At 50.0% G+C, this 23,564-nt stretch overlaps 16 non-coding genes across 16 annotated transcripts; 4 read left to right on the forward strand and 12 right to left on the reverse strand.

Moving 5' to 3' along the window:
* The first annotated feature begins 8,882 nt into the window (after nt 1-8,882).
* Nucleotides 8,883-8,955, forward strand: TRNAV-CAC (transfer RNA valine (anticodon CAC)). The gene has a single exon. It is a non-coding gene; the product is annotated as a tRNA-Val (tRNA).
* Nucleotides 8,956-9,034: 79 nt separating this feature from the next.
* On the forward strand, nt 9,035-9,107 carry TRNAV-UAC (transfer RNA valine (anticodon UAC)). Its single transcript has one exon. It is a non-coding gene; the product is annotated as a tRNA-Val (tRNA).
* Nucleotides 9,108-14,766: 5,659 nt separating this feature from the next.
* On the forward strand, nt 14,767-14,839 carry TRNAL-UAA (transfer RNA leucine (anticodon UAA)). Its single transcript has one exon. It is a non-coding gene; the product is annotated as a tRNA-Leu (tRNA).
* Nucleotides 14,840-15,222: 383 nt separating this feature from the next.
* Nucleotides 15,223-15,295, forward strand: TRNAL-UAA (transfer RNA leucine (anticodon UAA)). Its single transcript has one exon. It is a non-coding gene; the product is annotated as a tRNA-Leu (tRNA).
* A 3,154-nt stretch (nt 15,296-18,449) lies between these two features.
* Nucleotides 18,450-18,522, reverse strand: TRNAV-UAC (transfer RNA valine (anticodon UAC)). Its single transcript has one exon. It is a non-coding gene; the product is annotated as a tRNA-Val (tRNA).
* Nucleotides 18,523-19,513: 991 nt separating this feature from the next.
* On the reverse strand, nt 19,514-19,586 carry TRNAV-UAC (transfer RNA valine (anticodon UAC)). Its single transcript has one exon. It is a non-coding gene; the product is annotated as a tRNA-Val (tRNA).
* A 1,143-nt stretch (nt 19,587-20,729) lies between these two features.
* TRNAV-UAC (transfer RNA valine (anticodon UAC)) lies at nt 20,730-20,802 on the reverse strand. Its single transcript has one exon. It is a non-coding gene; the product is annotated as a tRNA-Val (tRNA).
* An 839-nt stretch (nt 20,803-21,641) lies between these two features.
* TRNAV-UAC (transfer RNA valine (anticodon UAC)) lies at nt 21,642-21,714 on the reverse strand. The gene has a single exon. It is a non-coding gene; the product is annotated as a tRNA-Val (tRNA).
* A 383-nt stretch (nt 21,715-22,097) lies between these two features.
* Nucleotides 22,098-22,170, reverse strand: TRNAV-UAC (transfer RNA valine (anticodon UAC)). The gene has a single exon. It is a non-coding gene; the product is annotated as a tRNA-Val (tRNA).
* A 79-nt stretch (nt 22,171-22,249) lies between these two features.
* TRNAV-UAC (transfer RNA valine (anticodon UAC)) lies at nt 22,250-22,322 on the reverse strand. Its single transcript has one exon. It is a non-coding gene; the product is annotated as a tRNA-Val (tRNA).
* Nucleotides 22,323-22,401: 79 nt separating this feature from the next.
* Nucleotides 22,402-22,474, reverse strand: TRNAV-UAC (transfer RNA valine (anticodon UAC)). The gene has a single exon. It is a non-coding gene; the product is annotated as a tRNA-Val (tRNA).
* A 79-nt stretch (nt 22,475-22,553) lies between these two features.
* On the reverse strand, nt 22,554-22,626 carry TRNAV-UAC (transfer RNA valine (anticodon UAC)). Its single transcript has one exon. It is a non-coding gene; the product is annotated as a tRNA-Val (tRNA).
* Nucleotides 22,627-22,856: 230 nt separating this feature from the next.
* Nucleotides 22,857-22,929, reverse strand: TRNAV-UAC (transfer RNA valine (anticodon UAC)). The gene has a single exon. It is a non-coding gene; the product is annotated as a tRNA-Val (tRNA).
* Nucleotides 22,930-23,008: 79 nt separating this feature from the next.
* On the reverse strand, nt 23,009-23,081 carry TRNAV-UAC (transfer RNA valine (anticodon UAC)). The gene has a single exon. It is a non-coding gene; the product is annotated as a tRNA-Val (tRNA).
* A 231-nt stretch (nt 23,082-23,312) lies between these two features.
* Nucleotides 23,313-23,385, reverse strand: TRNAV-UAC (transfer RNA valine (anticodon UAC)). Its single transcript has one exon. It is a non-coding gene; the product is annotated as a tRNA-Val (tRNA).
* Nucleotides 23,386-23,464: 79 nt separating this feature from the next.
* On the reverse strand, nt 23,465-23,537 carry TRNAV-UAC (transfer RNA valine (anticodon UAC)). The gene has a single exon. It is a non-coding gene; the product is annotated as a tRNA-Val (tRNA).
* Between the last annotated feature and the right edge of the window lie 27 nt (nt 23,538-23,564).

Below are 23,564 nucleotides of genomic sequence, written 5' to 3' on the forward strand. Positions count from 1 at the left end.
TTCCGCTTCGTCATCAAAGTGCGCAAGGACCGGGTGGTTTTGCAGTCGCCGTCGCAGCTCATTGAATGCATCTTCTTGTTCACTGTGCCATACGAAAGGCATATCTTCTTTCGTTAATCGCGTTAACGGCTCGGCAATCTTCGAAAAGTTTTTCACGAAACGCCTGTAATAGGCACAAAGTCCTAGGAATCGCCTAATGGCCTTTTTGTTGGTTGGTCTAGGAAACTTTTCTACTGCTGCGGTCTTCTCAGGGTCAGGACGGATGCCTTCGGAACTAATCACATGGCCGAGGAAAAGGAGCTCATGGAAGCCGAAGTGACATTTTTGTGGCTTTATCGTCAGCCCTGCTGAACTAATAGCTTTGAGCACAGTCCTTAGTCGTTCCACATGCTGAGCAAAGGTGGTAGAAAAAATCACGACATCGTCAAGATAAACCAGACAGGACTGCCACTTTAACCCAGAGAGCACAGTGTCCATCATCCGCTGAAAGGTGGCAGGTGCGGAACAGAGGCCGAACGGAAGCACCTTGAATTCGTATAGTCCGTCTGGTGTCACGAATGCTGTCTTCTCACGATCACGTTCGTCCACTTCTATTTGCCAGTATCCGCTTTTGAGGTCGAGAGAGGAAAAGAATTGCGCATCCCGTAGTCTATCGAGGGTGTCATCGATCCTCGGAAGTGGATAGACATCCCGCTTTGTGACGACGTTTAGCTTCCGATAATCAACGCAGAAGCGCAAGGTCTGATCCTTTTTCTTCACCAGCACCACAGGTGAAGCCCACGGGCTGGTTGATGGTTGAATTACGTCGTCTCTAAGCATTTCTTCGACTTGTTTGCTGATGATCTCTCTCTCCTTCGGTGACACTCGGTAGGGATGCTGGCAAATAGGCCTCACAGCTTCGTCGACAATGATACGGTGTCTGGCGATGGATGTTCTCTGGACTTTCGATGTCGTTGAGAAACACGAGGCGAATTCTCGTACAAGGTCCTCAATTTGCTGCTTCTGGCTCGGTGATAGTGCTGCTTCGATGTAGACGGATGCGAGTATGGAGTCTACGTTGTCAGACTCCAGTAGTGCACCATCGGAAGAGCTCAAATCCGTAATCTGTTCATAATCGTTAAGGCGGGCAATGACGGTGCCCTTCGCAACATGCTGAACTTCATTTCCAAAATTAGTCAGGAAGACATTTGAACACCCGTCACGCAGCCGAACAAGGCCCCTTGCCATACAGATCCCTTTTTCGAGTAAGAGCCCAGTGTTACTGTCTGCTATTCCTTCATAGTCGCTGAATACGGTGCTCCTTACGGCGACAGCTATGCTGGATCTTGGGGGTATCGTGACGTCGTCGTCTATAATCTGAAGCGCATCGAATTGTTCTTCACACTCGAACGTCGCGATGGCGTGTTTCGTTGAGAACGACACACAGGATTCCTGCAAGTTGATAACTGCACCGTTCGCCTGCAAAAAGTCCATTCCAATAATTACATCCCTTGAGCATTCTGATAGGACAATGAAACTGGCGACGTATGTAAAGCCGCGTATTCCGATTCTAGAAGTGCACCTGCCTACCGGGTTGATAAGGTGGCCACCGGCGGTTCGAATTTGCGGTCCTCTCCAAGGAGTGAGCACTTTTTTCAGTCTTCTGGCAAGTACTCTGCTCATCACGGAATGGTCTGCGCCTGTGTCTACTAAAGCAGTAATTTCGCAGCCATCTATAAACACACATAAATCGGAAGCTACGTCACTCTTTTCGCAACTGCTCTCGCGTCCGTCGTTATGTTTCAGAATCAGCGCTGGAGGCTCCGTTCTTGCGTCGACAGCGGCCTCACCTCCACAGGTCGCCGGTATTAGTTTTCCCGACGTGGGCTTTGGGGGCGTCGCCTTGGGGAACTTGAGGATGGACGCGGGCTCGGTGATCGATACCTCAGCGGCACTGTTGACCGAGGTTGGTGTTGCTGTGAAGTCTGCGGGCTTTGGCGCGTTGACAAATACTCCTGGATCTCGAAAGGGCGTTCACCGTTTCTTGGGCAAGGAGCGTTTATGGAAAACCCCCGAAGTCCTGCTCTGCGGTATTCGCACATCCTGTAGAGATGACCAGCTTCGCCGCAGTGGTAGCACAGCGGGATTCTATCAGGAGTGCGCCATATGTCAGCTTTCCGGAATCTCGTCTCCGGCGGAGATGGCAAGAACCGAGGTTCGGGTACATGCGCAGTTGTCGTTACGAAAGTACGTCCTGGAGATCCTCTGAGTACCTCGGCGTACGATACCGTTGGCCGTACCGGTGACAACGCTTGCGGCTGTGCTGGTGGGTGCTGTTCGCGGACGGCTTGTCTCACTTCTTCGCGAACCACTTCTGCTAACGAAGAGACCTCTGTGGGGCCGTTGTTCCGCTGTTGCCTCTGGAGCTCTTCTCGAACCACAGACCTTATGAGTTCTTGTAAGACCTCCACGCTGTTCCCGAACATTGCCGGCATCGACTCCATAGAGGTGACGTTCATATCGCGGAAGTCATCGGAAGTCATCCCACGACCGGAGGACAGCTTCGTGGTTTTCAAACCACGTTCGCGCACAGTCTTGCAACGCGAAGTAAACGTTGCGGAGCTTCCGGTTTTCGTCCCATCCGTTGTAGTCCGCGACGCGCTCGAAGCCGTCCAACCAATCCTCGGCGTCTTCGAAGGTGTCGCCGTGAAAAGGGTCGGGCGTTCGCGGCTGATCAACCACGATGCGGGTTGAGGCTGCCTGGGATGTCATTTCTGTATTGTCTGCTGCTGCTATTTTAGTCTGCTCCGGCAAAAGAGGAAACTCGGGCGGCTCACCACGTAGGCGACGGCTCGTGCGCTGGTGGACGGGCGTAAGCTCGTTGGGTCTGAGCTGGCGTGGTTCCGGGCTGCTTTCTCCAACTCGGATTGGGCTGGAAATCATTACCCAGCACCTCCACCAGAATTGTAACGAACAATTAAGGGAGTCCAGATAAAACTATTTATTGTGGGCGAACTTGTGCCCTGGGGTAAATAATAAGCACTGCCGCGTTCTAAACGGGAGATCAGGAAGGCCTTCTTCTTCTCTCTCGAGCGTCGCTTCACCTCGTCTTCTTCTTGTAGACGCCGACAACGGCCACCTGCGATGCGAGTGCGTGCGGCGAAAACACGTGCCATTGTTTCGTCGTCTTTTCCTTCAATACGCCGTTGTCGTCTTGAGGGGGCGCACGAACCTGCGCGCGTTGTTTAAATGTGTCTGCCTTGTATCAATATTTTAAAGCGAGTGAAGGAGATGCCAGTTAGGCCAGGCGTGAAAATATTCTTTTTCATGTTACACTCTAATGCATTACCTGTCAAAACGTGGCTTCAAGAAAAGGGAATCTTTGTCCCTTGGACAACGAACTGTCTTTTATGCAAGAGGCCAGAGACAGTCGAACATGTTTTTCTGGACTGCTGGGGCGCGATATTCCACTGGGATGTCCTAAAGAGAACTATAAAGAAAGAGTTACCACTAGACCCTTATGGTATCAGGTTTTTGCCGGTTGATCACGAAGATGTACCATATGATTTGTTCATGCTTCTTGGCCTCCACAGCTTGTGGAAAACAGGAATGCGAGTAAGGCATGCAGACGCTAATGCGCGCAGTGCACGTGAAAACTTTATTGAAAGCGCTGCTTACCTTCGGGAATGCATCCGGGGACAGCATGACCCACCTCAGTGGGTAACTCTTCTTGATGATTTAGGGAGATTGAAGAAATTTTAACTTCGCTCGCCTCAGCTCGAGCGTAGCAGATGTGCTTTATCGTTTGTGACTTATTGTTCCTCATGTGAACTTCGGAATTAAAAAAAAAAGTTACTGTGGTGTGGATTCCACTTCCGGCCACCGTAGTGTACGGTCGTGTAATGTCGAGCTCCCTTGGAGCGGCGAATGCGGCCCAGCAGGGCCGCGGTAACAGGACAGATGCACAGGATTCTACGGAATATGACGTTATTTTGCCACAACTGCCATCAGGTTCGTCTGTTTTAAATACTGTTTTTCTTCACGGCAGCGTTAAAGCCAGGCCGTTTCGAGCTGAGGAGTTCCGAGATACATTGGATCGTCTGGAATTGCTCCCCGAGGTAGTTGCCTTGGGGGCGTTTCAGATGAACCACGTGTTGGCGGACACCTTCAAGACTGCGGAAGGAATGAAGAAGTTGCTCGCCGTCACTGATGTGACTGTGAAGAATCACCGCTGCCTAGTGATAGATCCGAGGACCCATACTGTCCGCCTAAGGCTCTATTGGCTGCTTTACCACATACAAAATGAAGACGTGCGCGCTGCTCTTGCACCGTACGGTAAAGTGCGGACGTTTGCAGAGAGCAATGGCGTGTACCAGGACTCGGCGATAAGGGCTCCTCGACAAGGACGGTTAATCTGCAGCTCAAGGGTGGCGTGACTTTGGATGGCCTGCCACACCAGCTACGAGTGTGTGGCATTACGGCCCTTGTGGTGGTACCGGGGAGACCGCCGCTTTGCCTGCGGTGTCAGCGAACAGGGCACATTTGCCGAGACTGCCGCGTCCCACGGTGTAAGCTCTGTCGTCGGTTCGGACATGACGATAGCCAGTGCGCTAAAACCTACGCAAGCGTAGCGAGCCAAAGGAGCCGGGATGACCCCACCGAGCACATCATGGACGAGGCGGACGCGTCGGAGGCTGCGGCAATCAAGGACACACAACCTACGTCGGCAGCTGTTGAAACGTCCGAGAAGGAACTTGAGAAAAGTGTGGGAAGCGACCACAGTGACGTGGCGCCTGAACGACAGGTTACCGCTACGCCAACGTGCTCCGTCAAAGACGTCTCTGACACCACTCAAGCCTCGCCGAGTAGCGACCAAGAAGACATGGACGTCGCGAGCAGCTCGTCTGCGAAACGCCCACACACGCAAGTTTCCGAAGGTGATGAAGGGGGCAGCGGGAAGGCACAGGAGCCGCCCAGGACAGAAAGTTCGTACCGCCGTCCTTCTTTCAAGCCAAAGCCTCACATTCCGCCGGATTCCATTCCGACGGTACCGAAGGCGCCCCCGTAATAACGAGGGCGTCGCCCAGCAATGCCAGTATGCGAGGTGAGGGACGGGCTGCAGAGTACAATTGTAAAGTTCGGTCGCTTTTGCCTAGGAAAGAATTGTGCGCGTTCTGAGAAATGGCAGGATGTATGGGTTCACTTGAACTAGTATGCTTGTTTTTCTTCTTCTAAAAACAAAAAAAAGGAAATGGCTTCAAAATCTGTAATAGCGCTACGCATTGGTACGCTCAATGTCCGAGGCCTGGGCGCGAAAAGGCGGCAGTACCAGGTCAGCCGGTTACTGCAAGAAAATGATTTAGACATAGTCGCTCTACAGGAAACAAAAATTGAAAGTGAAGAGCGCACCGACCGAATGGTTCAAACATTTAGAGCGCGTTACAGTGCGTGTGTTTCCCATGCTGTCGGCAGTTCCGGTGGGTGTGTTTTGTTGTTGCGGAAGTCTTTAGAAATTGTACCGCAATCCCTATTTGTTTGTGATGAAGGTCGAATGATTGTGTGTGACTTTTCGCTCTGGGATTCGGAATGGCGGGTAATTTGCATATACGCCGCAAATAATGAAAGAGAACGCCGTGACTTTTTTGGAAAACTTGATGTCTATTTGAAATCTGAGCGCTATATTATCTTGCCGGGAGACTTCAATTGTGTTTGTTTTTCTGACGACCGGAATAACAACTTGCTTGTATGCGATCAAAGTGCAGGTTTCTTGCTCGCAGCAACCCGAGAGCGTGAATTAGAAGATGTTGGTACGGTGTTTTGCAGTGGAAAGCAGACTGTGTTCACGCATTTCCAACGGGGCAGTCACGCGAGATTAGATCGAGCTTATATATCAGCGAGACTGGTTCCGTTGTGTAGAAGCTATGACGTGAGGCACGTATCCTTCAGCTACCACAGTCTTGTAATGTTCTCGCTCGGCAAGAGAAAAGAAAACCGCCCTTTTAATTGGTGCTTATAGAAATTCAACGCCAAACTTCTGGACGACGCAACCTTTCTCGCGTTTATAAAAGAACATATACGAGAGATGCTTGCTAGTGAATCCGCGGGGTTTATAGCGATGTGGGAAGAGTTTAAACAGGAATTTAAAATAACAGCCATTGAAAGAGCCTCTGTGTTACGCTACAATGAAAAAAGAAAAGAAAATGAATTGCGAAATAAGCTTAACGTATTGTTGTCGATAAAATGCCCACAGCCAGATGAGTTGTCAACAGAGATAAGGAATATAAAAAATGAGCTTGAAATCATTGATGTCAAGAGATATAGGGGGTCAGTGATACGTGCGCGCTCAGAGCATTTGTGGCTCGGGGAAACGCCCACAAGGCGCGCTTTGGGCGAAGAGAAAAGATACGCATCGCAAAATGAAATAAAAGAAATTGAATACGGCAACGTGCGTAGTACCGGTAGTAATACAATACAGCGTGCCTTCTTCGAACACTACAGAGAGTTGTTAAGCTGCAAAGGAGCGGTAGAAGCTGGCTTTGATAGCGAATACTTGCCTTTAATGCCGAGGCTAGATGATGACGTCAAGACAGTCCTCGAGGAACCGATTACGTTGAATGAGATCGAAACCGCCATTGATGAACTCAAACCTGGAAAGGCGCCCGGACCTGATGGCCTAGGCGCAGCTTTCCACAAGGCATTTAAGCATGAACTAGCGGTCATTTTACACCGTGTTCTAGCCGAGGCTTATAAAGTAAAATACATGCCACCTTCTTTCCGAAAAACCCATATAGTGCTGATCCCGAAATGCGAAGACCCTGTAAAGCTGCTCTCAGTGCGGTCGTATCGCCCCATAACGTTATCCAATGTAGATTATAAGATATTCATGAAGGTGTTAGCAAGAAGGTTGCAATCAGTGATGACATCAATAGTAGGCCCACACCAAACTTGTGGCATAAGAGGCCGCTCGATACTTAATAACATACATGTGGCAAGAAGTATTCTGGAGTGTTGCGATGCCTGGGAAGGAAGAGTTGCTATGATGCAACTAGACATGGAGAAGGCCTTCGACCGTGTTGTGCACAGTGTGCTCTTTTCTATTCTAGAGCACGTGAATGTTGGAAACATTATATTAGAAGGCTTAAAACTGTCTTACGAAGGGTGTAGCACTAACTTATTAGTGAATAAACAACTCTCTGGTAATATTAACTTATGTAGAAGCATAAAACAAGGAGGCCCAGCTTCGTCACTTCTCTTCGCAATTTACTTGGAGCCTTTTCGCTTAAAAGTTATACACAATGAGAAAATACGCGGTTTCCGTTTAATGGGCAGTGAAGTAAAAATTCTCTCCTATGCGGATGCTGTAGCCGTCTTTTGTGGGGATAAAGAAAGTGTCCGTGAAACTGTTAAACAAGCTCGAACGTATTGCAAAATGTCTGGAAGCGCTGCTAACTGGGAGAAGTGTGCCGGTTTTGGGCATGGCAGCTGGGATGAGAAGCCCAATGTCTTTGAAAATTTACAGTGGACAGTCTCTCCTACAAAATATCTAGGAGCACCTTTAAACTGGTATGACGAGCCTACAGAATACTGGAGAGAAGAAGCTGAGAGAATGCGCCAGAAAACTACGAAATGGGGAGGAAAAAATTTGTTCATATTTACCAGGTCAACTATTTGCAATATGTTCCTTGTTGCGCGGATTTGCTATGTGTTGCAGGTGCTCGCTATGTCACAAACTAGTGCGCAGAAATTGCATAGAATTCTCGCAACGTTTGTATGGAATTCCACATGGGAACGCACAAGTCGTCTCAACTTATTTCACTCACTGAAAGCAGGAGGGCTCGGCTTAGCTCATCTTTTTCTGAGGCAGATTGTCTCAAACTTTATTTTCTTGCGGGACCAGCATGACCCATTTTTGCGAGCAGTGCTTCAAGTGAGACTGCAGAATGCTCTCCCCGAGTTTATTGTGTCATCGTGTGGCGTTACTGGAAGCGGCTTGTGCGGGTATCTACGCGAAGTTGTAAGTGCCTTCAAGATTCTTCGAGTACGTTTCTCTTTTGATTATTTCATTATAGTATCAAAGAAACAATTGTACAAAGATCTCCGTGACGTGATGCTTCCAGTACCTTTATATCGAGCCTTTTTTTCTGTCGGTCCTGGTAAGGATGTTTTAAAGAGAGTTAAAAAAATGCCGGTTCGGTCGTCTGTGAAAACTTTCTTTTTTCAACTCCATAGTGGCACGCTCCCAGTCAAACCCTGGCTGCAGGAAAAGGGCTTTTTTCTTCCCTGGTCAGTTGATTGCATTTTATGCCGCAAGCCAGAAACAGTAGCACATATATTCCGAGACTGTTTAGACTCAATTTTTCATTGGGACGTCCTCCAGAGAACGCTGAAAAAAGATTTGCCCCTCACACCATATGGAATTAACTTTCTTGCGGTTAACAATGACGGGGGCGTGCCCTATGACATGTTCATGGTATTAAGCATGCATAGCATGTGGAAAACAAGAATGGCTGTCAGACATGCAGATCCTATTGTAAGATCGGTAAGAGAAAACTTCATTGAAAGCATTGCCTATATCCGAGATGTGTACCAGTCCCAGGACGAACAGCCAACATGGTATCGTGTACTTAATGACCTAGTGTCATTAAAACGTTTTTAGCAATGTCGCGTCAACAAGCTACTGGTTGGCGCTTTTAACATTTTTGTGTTGGTTTCTCTGTTTTGTGTTGTCATATTGGAAATAAAGAAAAAAAAAGTTACTGTGGTGTATTGGTTATCACGTGCGTATCACACGCGCAAGGCCCCCGGTTCGATCCCGGGCGGGAACAGTGCATTATACTTTCGTTTTCTTTGCAATCGCGAATACGCAGAAAAAAGAGGGAGAGAAATGGCCGTCTCCGTGCTCCGTTCCCGTGGTGTAGTGGTTATCACGTGCGCTTCACACGCGCAAGGCCCCCGGTTCAATCCGGGGCGGGAACAGTGCATTATACTTTCGTTTTCTTTGCAATCGCGAATACGCAGAAGAAAAGAGGGAGAGAAATAGCCGTTTCCGTGCACCGTTCCCGTGGTGTAGTGGTTATCGCGTGCGCTTTACACGCTCAAGGCCCCCGGTTCGATCCTGGGCGGGAACAGTGCATTATACTTTCGTTTTCTTTGCGATCGCAAATAGGCAGAAGAAAAGAGGGAGAGAAATAGCCGTCTCGCGCTCCGTTCCCGTGGTGTAGTGGTTATCACATTCTGCTTCCGGCAACCCGCCGTGGTTGCTCAGTGGCTACGGTGTTAGGCTGCTGAGCACGAGGTCGCGGGATCGAATCCCGGCCACGGCGGCCGCATTTCGATGGGGGCGAAATGCGAAAACACCCGTGTACTTAGATTTAGGTGCACGTTAAAGAACCCCAGGTGGTCAAAATTTCCGGAGTCCCCCACTACGGCGTGCCTCATAATCAGAAAGTGGTTTTGGCACGTAAAACCCCATATATTATTATTCTGCTTCCGGCAGCCGAGCTGAGCGGTCAGCAGAATCATGGGCTCCAGTGGAGCAGCGACAGCGGCCACTTTTGGCCGCGGAAACAGGCTCGCCGATGATAAGGATTATGCGTTTATTTTGCCGCAACTGCCTAAAGGACAAGTGGTGATTAACACCGTGTTTTTGCACGGTGATGTACGTGCGAGACCGTACAAGGTGGAAGATTTCAGGGACGCCCTTCTTCCGACGGGACTGCTTCCGGACGTGGTATGCATAGGGGCGTACCAAATCAACCACGTCTGGGCAGTGACCCTCTGCGATGCGACGGCAACGAAAAGGCTGCTTGCCCTCAAGGAACTGCACGTAAAGGGACGACGGTGCCTCATCGTTGACCCGCAGGACCAGCAGGTGAAGATTAGACTTCACTTGTTGCTGTACGGCGTTGCCGACGAGGACGTCCGGACGGCGTTCGCGGCTTTCGGCAAGGTGGAGGAGGTGAGCCGTGAGCGGTGGCGCGTGGAAGGCATGGGGAGCAAGACCTCAACGACCAGGACCGTCCTTCTCAAACTGAAGGGCAACGTGAAGGTTGAGGACCTTCCTCATCAGATCCGCGTCGGCGGTGAGTTGGCCTTGGTCGTCGTTCCCGGTCGACCGATGCAGTGCCTTCGCTGTCACAGCACGGGACACGTCCGCCGAGAGTGCAGAGTCCCCCGCTGTTCCCGGTGCAGACGTTTCGGCCACGTCGACGCTGACTGCGTCAAGTCTTATGCCGCTGTGACAGGCCCACCAGCTATTGACGTGGCGGCCGAGCACGTGATGGACGTGGCCGAGGCGGAGGACGCGGCTAAAGGAACCGGTGACATGGTGTCGACAGCCACAACTAGTGGGATGACGACTCTGGAGGTAGACGAAAAGGCGGCTGAGGCTACCCAGAAACCGAGTAGGGCTGAGCAGGTCGCCACGACTGAGGGGCAAGTGACGGGAAGCGTCAGTGAAGACGCACCTGACGACGCGACCGCAATGCAGCAGGACGAGGGCGTCACCGACGACGACAGTACTGGTGCTCTTGCTGCCTCCGTCAAGCGCACCCACGACCAGACGAAGGACCGTGAGGATCGGGCAACCAGCACCAGTGAGGGACCGCCGACGAAGACGCCTCATGGGAGGCGGATGGGATTCAAGCCAAAGCCCAACATACCGCCTGAAAAGAAGCCTGTCGACAAAGCGCCCACGCCTAAGGACACCAAGAAGCCGGGAGGTCCCGGAGGCGGCTAGCCGATGGCTAGTCGTGAGCGGTAAGCACCATGCTCCGGGCCTACTTTTCTTTGAGATCAAGATGGCTCAAATACCGTCCCTTAGGATTGCCACATTAAACGTGAGAGGGCTGGCGGCTAGTCGTAGGCAAAGTCAGGTCCTACGGTTGGTCACTGACCACGACATAGACGTACTAGCCGTACAGGAAACTAAGGTTGAAGGAGAAGAGCAGACCGGGAGCATGGTGCGACGTTTCACGCCTAGGTATTTTGTGGTGGTTAGCCATACGGTAGGCACGGCTGGAGGGTGCGTTCTTCTTGTGAAAAAGCTGCCTGGACTGCAGATCCAAAGTATTTTTTCGTGTCAGTCAGGAAGGATTGTTCTCCGTGATATTGTTATGTGTGATGCTGAGCTCCGCGTCATATGCGTATATGCGCCGAATTCAGTAGATGAGCGTGTCCGTTTTTTCTCGAACCTTACACAATATGTATGTTGTAATATGCGCGTGTTCCTGTTAGGTGACTTTAATTGTGTGTTGAGTGCTGGAGACAGTCAATAATGCAGGTGTGCGTGACCGAAGCAGTGAAGTGTTATCAAATTTAATTAATGAAAATGAACTCGATGATGTTTATGAATGTCTGGAAGGGGGGCGTCAAGTTACTTTTACACGTTTTCAGGGCAGCAGCCATGCGCGTTTGGACCGAATGTACATTTCATCGGATACAATCCCAAGATGCCATGCTTACTGTGTAGTACCAGTGTCGTTTTCAGATCACTGCCTGGTGAAATGTAACGTAGGTATAATGAAAAGGAGACATGTATTTAACTGGGATATGTGGAAAATGAATGCCTTGTTACTAAATGACCAGCCCTTTTTACAGGTAGTACGGGATGCAATTAATGAAGTTCAATGTGATGCTGCGGGAACAATCGTCGAGAAGTGGGAATGTTTTAAGCAAAAGATTAAAATGAAAGCGATAGAAAGATCCAGTTGTATAAAATTCGAGAAGGAAATGAAAGAAAAGGGTTTAAGAACACTGCTTCGGCAGCTGCTAACGCTTGAGTGCAAAGAGCCTGGTGCGTACAAAGACGATGTGCGAAACGTCAAAGAAAAACGAACTATTTGACAAGGAACGCTATCAAGGAGCCATCGTGCGGGCACGAGCAGATGCACTAGCGGCAGGGGAAACGCCCACGAAAAGGGCGCTCGGTTTAGAGAAGGCTTATGGACGACGAAACCATGTCGACCAGATTTTAGTGAATGAGAATGTCGTTGAAGACAGTGATAGCATTCAGCGCGCCTTCTTTGAGTACTATCAGTCGCTCTTCGCATTTCAAGAAGCGAATGTTGAGGGTTTTAAAGCAGGTTTTCTGCATCGCATGCCACGTTTGAGCGATGACGTAAAAAAGCGATTACAGGAAGAAATAATGGACAGAGAAGTTGAAAAAGCAATAGACGATTTGAACTTGGGTAAATCGCCGGGACCTGATGGACTCAGCGCGGGTCTATACAAAGCTTTTAAAAGGGAGCTGGCGCCTTTGCTTGCGCATGTATTTAATGACGCATACGAGAAGAAATCATTACCACCTTCCTTTGGAAAAACGCACACCATTTTAATCCCGAAGAGCGACCAAATAGACAAACTCAGATTCGTGTCATCCTACAGACCGATTTCACTAACAAACATCGATTATAAAATATTTATGAAGGTTTTAGCTAGCAGGCTTCAAGGCGTCATCAAGGAAATAGTCGCAGACCATCAAACTTGTGGTATCAAAGGGCGATCTATTTTTTCAAACATCCATAAGATGCGATGTGTGCTCGAGTGCTGTCACGTCACGGGCGGCGGTGTTGCAGTACTTCAGCTCGACCTAGAGAAAGCGTTCGATTGTGTCGCTCACGTTATTTTGTTTGCCATCTTAGATCATGTTAATGTCGGTTCCATCATCACTGAGGGCGTGGCCTTGGCGTACCAGAACTGCACAACAAGATTAATTGTTAACAAGTCTCTGGGGGCCCCCATTAACATCATGCGTTCAGTGCGCCAAGGCTGCCCCCTCAGCCCGCTGTTATTTGCTATCTATGTAGAAGCAATGTGTGTAGCAATTAATGAAAATGACGGAATACGGGGTTTCAGATTGGCAGCGACCGAAGTGAAGTTGCTCGCATATGCGGATGACATTGCAGTGTGTTGCACTGACAAACCGAGTGTAACGGAAACAATATCTGTAGTAAAGCATTTCTGTGCCGTAACGGGTAGCAGAGTAAACTGGGGCAAATCGCTAGGGCTGTGGCACGGGGACTGGTTTTCTGCACCCGACTATTTCGCGAACGTGAACTGGGTGAAAACTACGACCAGGTATCTGGGTGTTCCCCTCGACAGGTATAATAACAGCTTCGAATACTGGAGGAATCAAACGAAGGAAATGAAAGAAAAAGACAAATGGAAAGGTACTAACCTGTCCATTTTTGCTAGAGCGACAGTTTGTAACGTGTTTTTTATTACTAAGTTATATTACGTCTTGCAAACACTGTATTGTTCTAGAGTAAATGTGCAAAGGCTGCACAGAGTGTTCGCAGTTTTCATCTGGGGATAAACATGGGAAAGGTGCAGCCGAACAAATTTGTTCAGAAGAGTGAAGGATGGGGGTGTGGGCCTGGCGCATCTTTTTGTTCGTCAAGTTGTAAACCGATTTTTGTTTTTTTCGCGATGTTCGCGATCCTTTTCTGCGCGCCGTATGTCAGCTAAGGTTGAGTAACGCTTTGCCGGCACATGTTGTTAGCACGGCAAATTTGACTGGAACGCTGCGCGGATATTTCAAGGAAGTGGTTGACAGTGTACGCTTCCTTTCTGTTCGTTTTACAAATGATTACCTTTGTGAAGTGAAAAGGAAAACATTGTATAGAGATGTATGCGACATTGTTTTCCCAGTGCCCTTATACAGAGCCATATACTGTGGACGGCCAGGACAGGATGTACTTAAACGAGTAAAACGCATGCAGGTGCCACCAGGGGTAAAGACCTTCTTCTTTAAGCTACACACAGGAACGCTCTCCGTGAAGACGTTTCGGGAGGAACGGGGTTGTCTCGTACCTTGGGGGTCGCACTGCTTGATATGCAAAAAGCCCGAAAATATAGATCACGTTTTCCTACATTGCTGGGCGGCAGTTTTCTTCTGGGACGTCTTAAAGCGAACCCTGAAGAAAGAGCTACCGGTGGACCCCCAAGGTATCAGGTATCTGGCCATCAAAGATGACGACGGGGTTCCCTATGACTTTGTTATGTTGAATGCTCTACATTGTATATGGCGGGCTCGTATGGCAGGGCATCATTGCGATCCTGACGCTAGGCCAGCTCGTGCTTACTTCAAAGATTGTATGTCGCGATTTATTGAAATGAAGAAAACAGAAGAATGTGTACCGGATTGGCTGTCGAGGCTAGAAGCCCTGACAGCCATGAAGGAATTTTAGTTTGACAAAGCCAGTCCAATATGGACATACGGCTCTATTGTGCGGTCTCTTTCCTTACACACCTTCCATTTTTTTCTAATGGTTGGAATTTGTGATACATTGTGTGCTAACTGTATCGTCTGAGCAATGTCGAAGACCGGCAATAAAAAAAAGTGTAGTGGTTTTCGCGTGCGCTTTACACGCTCAAGGCCTCCGGTTCGATCCTGGGCGGGAACAGTGCATTATAGTTTTGTTTTCTTTGCGATCGCAAATAGGCAGAAGAAAAGAGGGAGAGAAATAGCCGTCTCGCGCTCCGTTCGCGTGGTGTAGTGGTTATCGCGTGCGCTTTACACGCTCAAGGCCTCCGGTTCGATCCTGGGCGGGAACAGTGCATTATACTTTTGTTTTCTTTGCGATCGCGAATACGCAGAAGAAAAGAGGGAGAGAAATAGCAGTCTCCGTGCTCCGTTCCCGTAGTGTAGTGGTTATCACGTGCGCTTTACACGAGCTATGCCCCCGGTTCGATCCTGGGCGGGAACAGTGCATTATACTTTTGTTTTCTTTGCGATCGCGAATACGCAGAAGAAAAGAGGGAGAGAAATAGCCGTCTCCGTGCTCCGTTCCCGTAGTGTAGTGGTTATCACGTGCGCTTTAAACGCGCTATGCCCCCGGTTCGATCCTGGGCGGGAACAGTGCATTATACTTTTGTTTTCTTTGCGATCGCGAATACGCAGAAGAAAAGAGGGAGAGAAATAGCCGTCTCCGTGCTCCGTTCCCGTAGTGTAGTGGTTATCACGTGCGCTTTACACGAGCTATGCCCCCGGTTCGATCCTGGGCGGGAACAGTGCATTATACTTTTCTTTTCTTTGCGATCGCGAATACGCAGAAGAAAAGAGGGAGAGAAATAGCCGTCTCCGTGCTCCGTTCCCGTAGTGTAGTGGTTATCACGTGCGCTTTACACGAGCTATGCCCCCGGTTCGATCCTGGGCGGGAACAGTGCATTATACTTTTGTTTTCTTTGCGATCGCGAATACGCAGAAGAAAAGAGGGAGAGAAATAGCCGTCTCCGTGCTCCGTTCCCGTAGTGTAGTGGTTATCACGTGCGCTTTAAACGCGCTATGCCCCCGGTTCGATCCTGGGCGGGAACAGTGCATTATACTTTTGTTTTCTTTGCGACCGCGAATACGCAGAAGAAAAGATGGAGAGAAATAGCCCTCTCCGTGCTCCGTTCCCGTGGTGATTTTTATTTAAATGCAGAAGCTACAGCTCCGGGTAACTTTGCCAGAGAAATAAAAGAAATTAAAAACAAACTAGAAAATATTAATACAGAAAAGTACAGGGGCGCAGTTGTACGAGCGCGTGCGGAAAAAATGTATATGGGTGAAACCCCCACCAAACGCGCTCTATCAGATGAAAAAAGCTATGCGTCGCGCAACGAAAAAGCGATAATGTACAGAGATGAAGTTGTGCAAGACGAGGAACTGATACGTCGCGCATTTGTTGATTATTATCGTGATTTAGTAGGCCACGAACCACAGATTGCGGAAGGTTTTCAAAGCGATTTCTTGAGACACATGCCAAAACTTGAAGCAGAAGTTAAAACGAATCTCGAAGCACCAATCAGCGTTGCAGAGCTTGAGGGGGCAATCGATGAATTGAATACAGGGAAATCGCCAGGCCCTGATGGTTTTGGGTCAGAATTCTACAAGGCTTTTAAAACGGAGATAGCAGTTGTCCTGCATAACGTAATAAAGGAGGCATACAGAATAAAGAAGTTGCCTCCTTCTTTCAGGCAGAGCCATGTTGTGCTTTTTCTAAAAACAGAGGATCCAGCGGCCTTGCTCTCTGTACGAGCCTATCGACCGATAACCCTAACGAACACGGACTACAAGATATTCGCTAAAGTTCGGGGCAGGAGGCTGCAAAGTGTTATAACCAGGCTTGCGGGGCCGCATCAGGCTTGCGGCATAAAAGGAAGGTCCATTGTAACAAACATACACGTGGCTAGAACCGTCCTGGATTGCTGTGATGCGTACTGCGGGAAGGTCGCCATGGTACAACTGGATTTAGAGAAGGCATTCGACAGAGTTGTGCATAAAGTCCTTTTCAACATTCTAGAACACATCAATGTCGGGAAGGTCCTATCAGAAGGTATAGAAATGTGTTACGCAGACATTTCTAGCAGGATTAAAATTAATAAATCATTAACTGCCAGTTTCCAGATAAAGTGCTCTGTTAGGCAAGGATGCCCTCTGTCTCCTTTACTGTTCGCGCTGTACCTGGAGCCTTTCTGTTTGAAAATCATGTCATCGAGTGCAATAAAAGGTTTTAGGTTGAGCACAAGCGAGGTTAAGCTACTTACGTACGCTGACGATATTGCAGTTTTCTGTTCTGACCAAGACAGTGTCAGGAATACCATCAGTGTGGCGAGGAGTTTTTGTAAAGTGACCGGAAGCGTTATCAACTGGAGCAAATCTTTGGGCTTTTGGCATGGGGATTGGGACGATACCCCGGACGTCTTTGAAAGCATGCAGTGGACGGTTTCGCCAACGAAATACCTCGGGGTTCCTTTAAATCACTACAAAGACACTAGTGATTATTGGAGAAATGAAGCGGAACAAATAAAAGAAAAATCGACCAAATTTGGAGGGAGAGACTTATCTATATGTGCAAGGTCAACAGTATGTAACCTTTTTCTTGTAGCCAAGATTTGGTACGTTCTGCAAGTACTGTGTGCGACGAGAGCAAGCATTCAAAGACTCCACAGAGTGCTAGCAGTGTATATATGGGGATCAACTTGGGAACGTACAAGCCGCACAAATTTATTCCGGTCTGTGAAAAGTGGCGGACTGGGCTTGGCGCATTTGTTTCTAAAACAGGTAGTGTCCAGATTTCTCTTTATGCGAGAGCAAAGCAATGCTTTCCTACTTACTGTGATACTGCCGCCCACAAACAACGCCGGCTTCCCGGCGTTGTTTGTGGGCGGCACTTTGTCCGCAGGCTTTCTCTCAGGTGGGACATTCGGCTTTGGTTTCAAGCTCGTGCACCTCCCAAGAGGTGTCTTTGTCGGCGGCCCTTCGCTGGTGCTGGTCGCACCGTCGTTGCGGTCCTTAGTCTGGTCATGCGGGCGCTTGACTGGCGCACCAAGAGTCGAAGTCCGGTCACCGTCGAGGACGGCCTCCTCCTGCTGCACTGCCGTCGCATCGTTGTCGGGCGGGTCTTCACTACTGCTCCGCGTAGACTGACGCTCAGCGGTCGCGACCTGCACCGTCCCACTCGGCTTCACGGTAGTCTCAGCCACCTTGCTGACCACGCCCAAAGGCGCCGTCCCACTGGCTGTCGCTGTCGAGACCGTGTCTAGCGTTCCTTAAGCAGCGTCCTCCGCTTCGGCCACGTCCATGACGTGCTCTGCCGCAACGTCACTAGCCACTGGGCCTGTTACGGTGGCATAAGATCTTACGCAGTCAGCGTCGACGTGGCCGAAACGTCTGCATAAGGTACAGCGGGGGACGTTGCACTCACGGCGGACGTGTCCCGTGCCGTAGCAACGCAGGCACTGCATCGGTCGACCGGGCACGACGACCAAAGCCAACTCTCCGCCGACGCGTATCTGATGTGGAAGTTCCTCCACTTTCACGCCGCTTTTCAATTTGAGAATGACGGTCCTGGTCGTTGAGGTCTTCGTCGCCATGCCTTTGACGCGCCATCGCTCCCGGCTCACCTCCTCCACCTTGCCGAAAGCCGCGAATGCCGTCCGCACGTCCTCGTCGGCAATGCCGTACAGCAGCCAGTGAAGTCTTAGCTTCACCTGCTGATCCTGCGGGTCCACGATGATGCACCGTCGTCCCTTAACTTGAAGTTCCTTAAGGTCCAGCATCCTTCTTGTGGCAGTCGCATCGTTGAAGGTCACTACCCAGACGTGGTTGATCTGGTACGCCCCTATGCATACCACATCAGGCAGCAGGCCCGTCGGCAGAAGGGCGTCCCTGAAATCTGCCACCTTGTACGGTCTCGCATGTACATCACCGTGCAAAAAGACGGTATTAATCACTACTTGACCTATGGGCAGTTGCGGAAAAATAAAGGCATAATCCTTATCGTCGTTTAGCCTGGTTCCGCGGCCAGAAGTGGCCGCTGTCGCTGCTCCGCTGGAGCCCATGATTCTGCTGACCGCTAGCTCGGCTGACGGAAGCAGAATGAGATAACCACTACACTACGGGAACGGAGCACGGAGACGGCTATTTCTCTCCCTCTTTTCTTCTGCGTATTTGCGATCGCAAAGAAAACAAAAGTATAATGCACTGTTCCCGCCCAGGATCGAACCGGGGGCATAGCGCGTGTAAAGCGCACGTGATAACCACTACACTACGGGAACGGAGCACGGAGACGGCTATTTCTCTCCCTCTTTTCTTCTGCGTATTCGCGATCGCAAAGAAAACAAAACCATAATGCACTGTTCCCGCACAGGATCGAACCGGGGGTATAGCGCGTGTAAAGCGCACGTGATAACCACTACACTACGGGAACGGAGCACGGAGACGGCTATTTCTCTCCCTCTTTTCTTCTGCGTATTCGCGATCGCAAAGAAAACAAAACCATAATGCACTGTTCCCGCACAGGATCGAACCGGGGGCATAGCGCGTGTAAAGCGCACGTGATAACCACTACACTACGGGAACTGAGCGCGGAGACGGCTATTTCTCTCCCTCTTTTCTTCTGCGTATTCGCGATCGCAAAGAAAACAAAAACATAACGCACTGTTCCCGCACAGGATCGAACCGGGGGCATAGTGCGTGTAAAGCGCACGTGATAACCACTACACTACGGGAACTGAGCGCGGAGACGGCTATTTCTCTCCCTCTTTTCTTCTGCGTATTCGCGATCGCAAAGAAAACAAAAACATAATGCACTGTTCCCGCACAGGATCGAACCGGGGGTATAGCGCGTGTAAAGCGCACGTGATAACCACTACACTACGGGAACTGAGCGCGGAGACGGCTATTTCTCTCCCTCTTTTCTTCTGCGTATTCGCGATCGCAAAGAAAACAAAAACATAATGCACTGTTCCCGCACAGGATCGAACCGGGGGTATAGCGCGTGTAAAGCGCACGTGATAACCACTACACTACGGGAACTGAGCGCGGAGACGGCTATTTCTCTCCCTCTTTTCTTCTGCGTATTCGCGATCGCAAAGAAAACAAAAACATAATGCACTGTTCCCGCACAGGATCGAACCGGGGGTATAGCGCGTGTAAAGCGCACGTGATAACCACTACACTACGGAAACGGAGCACGGAGACGGCTATTTCTCTCCCTCTTTTCTTCTGCGTATTCGCGATCGCAAAGAAAACAAAAACATAATGCACTGTTCCCGCCCAGGATCGAACCGGGGGCATAGCGCGTGTAAAGCGCACGTGATAACCACTACACTACGGGAACTGAGCGCGGAGACGGCTATTTCTCTCCCTCTTTTCTTCTGCGTATTCGCGATCGCAAAGAAAACAAAAACATAATGCACTGTTCCCGCACAGGATCGAACCGGGGGCATAGCGCGTGTAAAGCGCACGTGATAACCACTACACTACGGGAACGGAGCACGGAGACGGCTATTTCTCTCCCTCTTTTCTTCTGCGTATTCGCGATCGCAAAGAAAACAAAACCATAATGCACTGTTCCCGCACAGGATCGAACCGGGGGCATAGCGCGTGTAAAGCGCACGTGATAACCACTACACTACGGGAACTGAGCGCGGAGACGGCTATTTCTCTCCCTCTTTTCTTCTGCGTATTCGCGATCGCAAAGAAAACAAAAACATAATGCACTGTTCCCGCACAGGATCGAACCGGGGGCATAGCGCGTGTAAAGCGCACGTGATAACCACTACACTACGGGAACGGAGCACGGAGACGGCTATTTCTCTCCCTCTTTTCTTCTGCGTATTCGCGATCGCAAAGAAAACAAAAACATAATGCACTGTTCCCGCACAGGATCGAACCGGGGGTATAGCGCGTGTAAAGCGCACGTGATAACCACTACACTACGGGAACTGAGCGCGGAGACGGCTATTTCTCTCCCTCTTTTCTTCTGCGTATTCGCGATCGCAAAGAAAACAAAAACATAATGCACTGTTCCCGCACAGGATCGAACCGGGGGCATAGCGCGTGTAAAGCGCACGTGATAACCACTACACTACGGGAACGGAGCACGGAGACGGCTATTTCTCTCCCTCTTTTCTTCTGCGTATTCGCGATCGCAAAGAAAACAAAACCATAATGCACTGTTCCCGCACAGGATCGAACCGGGGGCATAGCGCGTGTAAAGCGCACGTGATAACCACTACACTACGGGAACTGAGCGCGGAGACGGCTATTTCTCTCCCTCTTTTCTTCTGCGTATTCGCGATCGCAAAGAAAACAAAAACATAATGCACTGTTCCCGCACAGGATCGAACCGGGGGTATAGCGCGTGTAAAGCGCACGTGATAACCACTACACTACGGAAACGGAGCACGGAGACGGCTATTTCTCTCCCTCTTTTCTTCTGCGTATTCGCGATCGCAAAGAAAACAAAAACATAATGCACTGTTCCCGCCCAGGATCGAACCGGGGGCATAGCGCGTGTAAAGCGCACGTGATAACCACTACACTACGGGAACTGAGCGCGGAGACGGCTATTTCTCTCCCTCTTTTCTTCTGCGTATTCGCGATCGCAAAGAAAACAAAAACATAATGCACTGTTCCCGCACAGGATCGAACCGGGGGTATAGCGCGTGTAAAGCGCACGTGATAACCACTACACTACGGAAACGGAGCACGGAGACGGCTATTTCTCTCCCTCTTTTCTTCTGCGTATTCGCGATCGCAAAGAAAACAAAACCATAATGCACTGTTCCCGCACAGGATCGAACCGGGGGCATAGCGCGTGTAAAGCGCACGTGATAACCACTACACTACGGGAACTGAGCGCGGAGACGGCTATTTCTCTCCCTCTTTTCTTCTGCGTATTCGCGATCGCAAAGAAAACAAAAACATAATGCACTGTTCCCGCACAGGATCGAACCGGGGGCATAGCGCGTGTAAAGCGCACGTGATAACCACTACACTACGGGAACGGAGCACGGAGACGGCTATTTCTCTCCCTCTTTTCTTCTGCGTATTCGCGATCGCAAAGAAAACAAAACCATAATGCACTGTTCCCGCACAGGATCGAACCGGGGGCATAGCGCGTGTAAAGCGCACGTGATAACCACTACACTACGGGAACTGAGCGCGGAGACGGCTATTTCTCTCCCTCTTTTCTTCTGCGTATTCGCGATCGCAAAGAAAACAAAAACATAATGCACTGTTCCCGCACAGGATCGAACCGGGGGTATAGCGCGTGTAAAGCGCACGTGATAACCACTACACTACGGGAACGGAGCACGGAGACGGCTATTTCTCTCCCTCTTTTCTTCTGCGTATTCGCGATCGCAAAGAAAACAAAAACATAATGCACTGTTCCCGCCCAGGATCGAACCGGGGGCATAGCGCGTGTAAAGCGCACGTGATAACCACTACACTACGGGAACGGAGCACGGAGACGGCTATTTCTCTCCCTCTTTTCTTCTGCGTATTCGCGATCGCAAAGAAAACAAAAACATAATGCACTGTTCCCGCACAGGATCGAACCGGGGGTATAGCGCGTGTAAAGCGCACGTGATAACCACTACACTACGGAAACGGAGCACGGAGACGGCTATTTCTCTCCCTCTTTTCTTCTGCGTATTCGCGATCGCAAAGAAAACAAAAACATAATGCACTGTTCCCGCACAGGATCGAACCGGGGGTATAGCGCGTGTAAAGCGCACGTGATAACCACTACACTACGGGAACGGAGCACGGAGACGGCTATTTCTCTCCCTCTTTTCTTCTGCGTATTCGCGATCGCAAAGAAAACAAAAACATAATGCACTGTTCCCGCCCAGGATCGAACCGGGGGCATAGCGCGTGTAAAGCGCACGTGATAACCACTACACTACGGGAACGGAGCACGGAGACGGCTATTTCTCTCCCTCTTTTCTTCTGCGTATTCGCGATCGCAAAGAAAACAAAAACATAATGCACTGTTCCCGCCCAGGATCGAACCGGGGGCATAGCGCGTGTAAAGCGCACGTGATAACCACTACACTACGGGAACGGAGCACGGAGACGGCTATTTGTCTCCCTCTTTTCTTCTGCGTATTCGCGATCGCAAAGAAAACAAAAGTATAATGCACTGTTCCCGCCCAGGATCGAACCGGGGGCATAGCGCGTGTAAAGCGCACGTGATAACCACTACACTACGGGAACGGAGCACGGAGACGGCTATTTCTCTCCCTCTTTTCTTCTGCGTATTCGCGATCGCAAAGAAAACAAAAACATAATGCACTGTTCCCGCCCAGGATCGAACCGGGGGCATAGCGCGTGTAAAGCGCACGTGATAACCACTACACTACGGGAACGGAGCACGGAGACGGCTATTTGTCTCCCTCTTTTCTTCTGCGTATTCGCGATCGCAAAGAAAACAAAAACATAATGCACTGTTCCGCCCAGGATCGAACCGGGGGCATAGCGCGTGTAAAGCGCACGTGATAACCACTACACTACGGGAACGGAGCACGGAGACGGCTATTTCTCTCCCTCTTTTCTTCTGCGTATTCGCGATCGCAAAGAAAACAAAAACATAATGCACTGTTCCCGCCCAGGATCGAACCGGGGGCATAGCGCGTGTAAAGCGCACGTGATAACCACTACACTACGGGAACGGAGCACGGAGACGGCTATTTCTCTCCCTCTTTTCTTCTGCGTATTCGCGATCGCAAAGAAAACAAAAACATAATGCACTGTTCCCGCCCAGGATCGAACCGGGGGCATAGCGCGTGTAAAGCGCACGTGATAACCACTACACTACGGGAACGGAGCACGGAGACGGCTATTTGTCTCCCTCTTTTCTTCTGCGTATTCGCGATCGCAAAGAAAACAAAAACATAATGCACTGTTCCCGCCCAGGATCGAACCGGGGGCATAGCGCGTGTAAAGCGCACGTGATAACCACTACACTACGGCAACGGAGCACGGAGACGGCTATTTCTCTCCCTCTTTTCTTCTGCGTATTCGCGATCGCAAAGAAAACAAAAGTATAATGCACTGTTCCCGCCCAGGATCGAACCGGGGGCATAGCGCGTGTAAAGCGCACGTGATAACCACTACACTACGGGAACGGAGCACGGAGACGGCTATTTCTCTCCCTCTTTTCTTCTGCGTATTCGCGATCGCAAAGAAAACAAAAACATAATGCACTGTTCCCGCCCAGGATCGAACCGGGGGCATAGCGCGTGTAAAGCGCACGTGATAACCACTACACTACGGGAACGGAGCACGGAGACGGCTATTTCTCTCC

The sequence above is a fragment of the Dermacentor albipictus genome, chromosome 2 (assembly GCF_038994185.2).
Source record: "Dermacentor albipictus isolate Rhodes 1998 colony chromosome 2, USDA_Dalb.pri_finalv2, whole genome shotgun sequence".
In the NCBI taxonomy this organism is placed as follows: Eukaryota; Metazoa; Arthropoda; class Arachnida; order Ixodida; family Ixodidae; genus Dermacentor; species Dermacentor albipictus.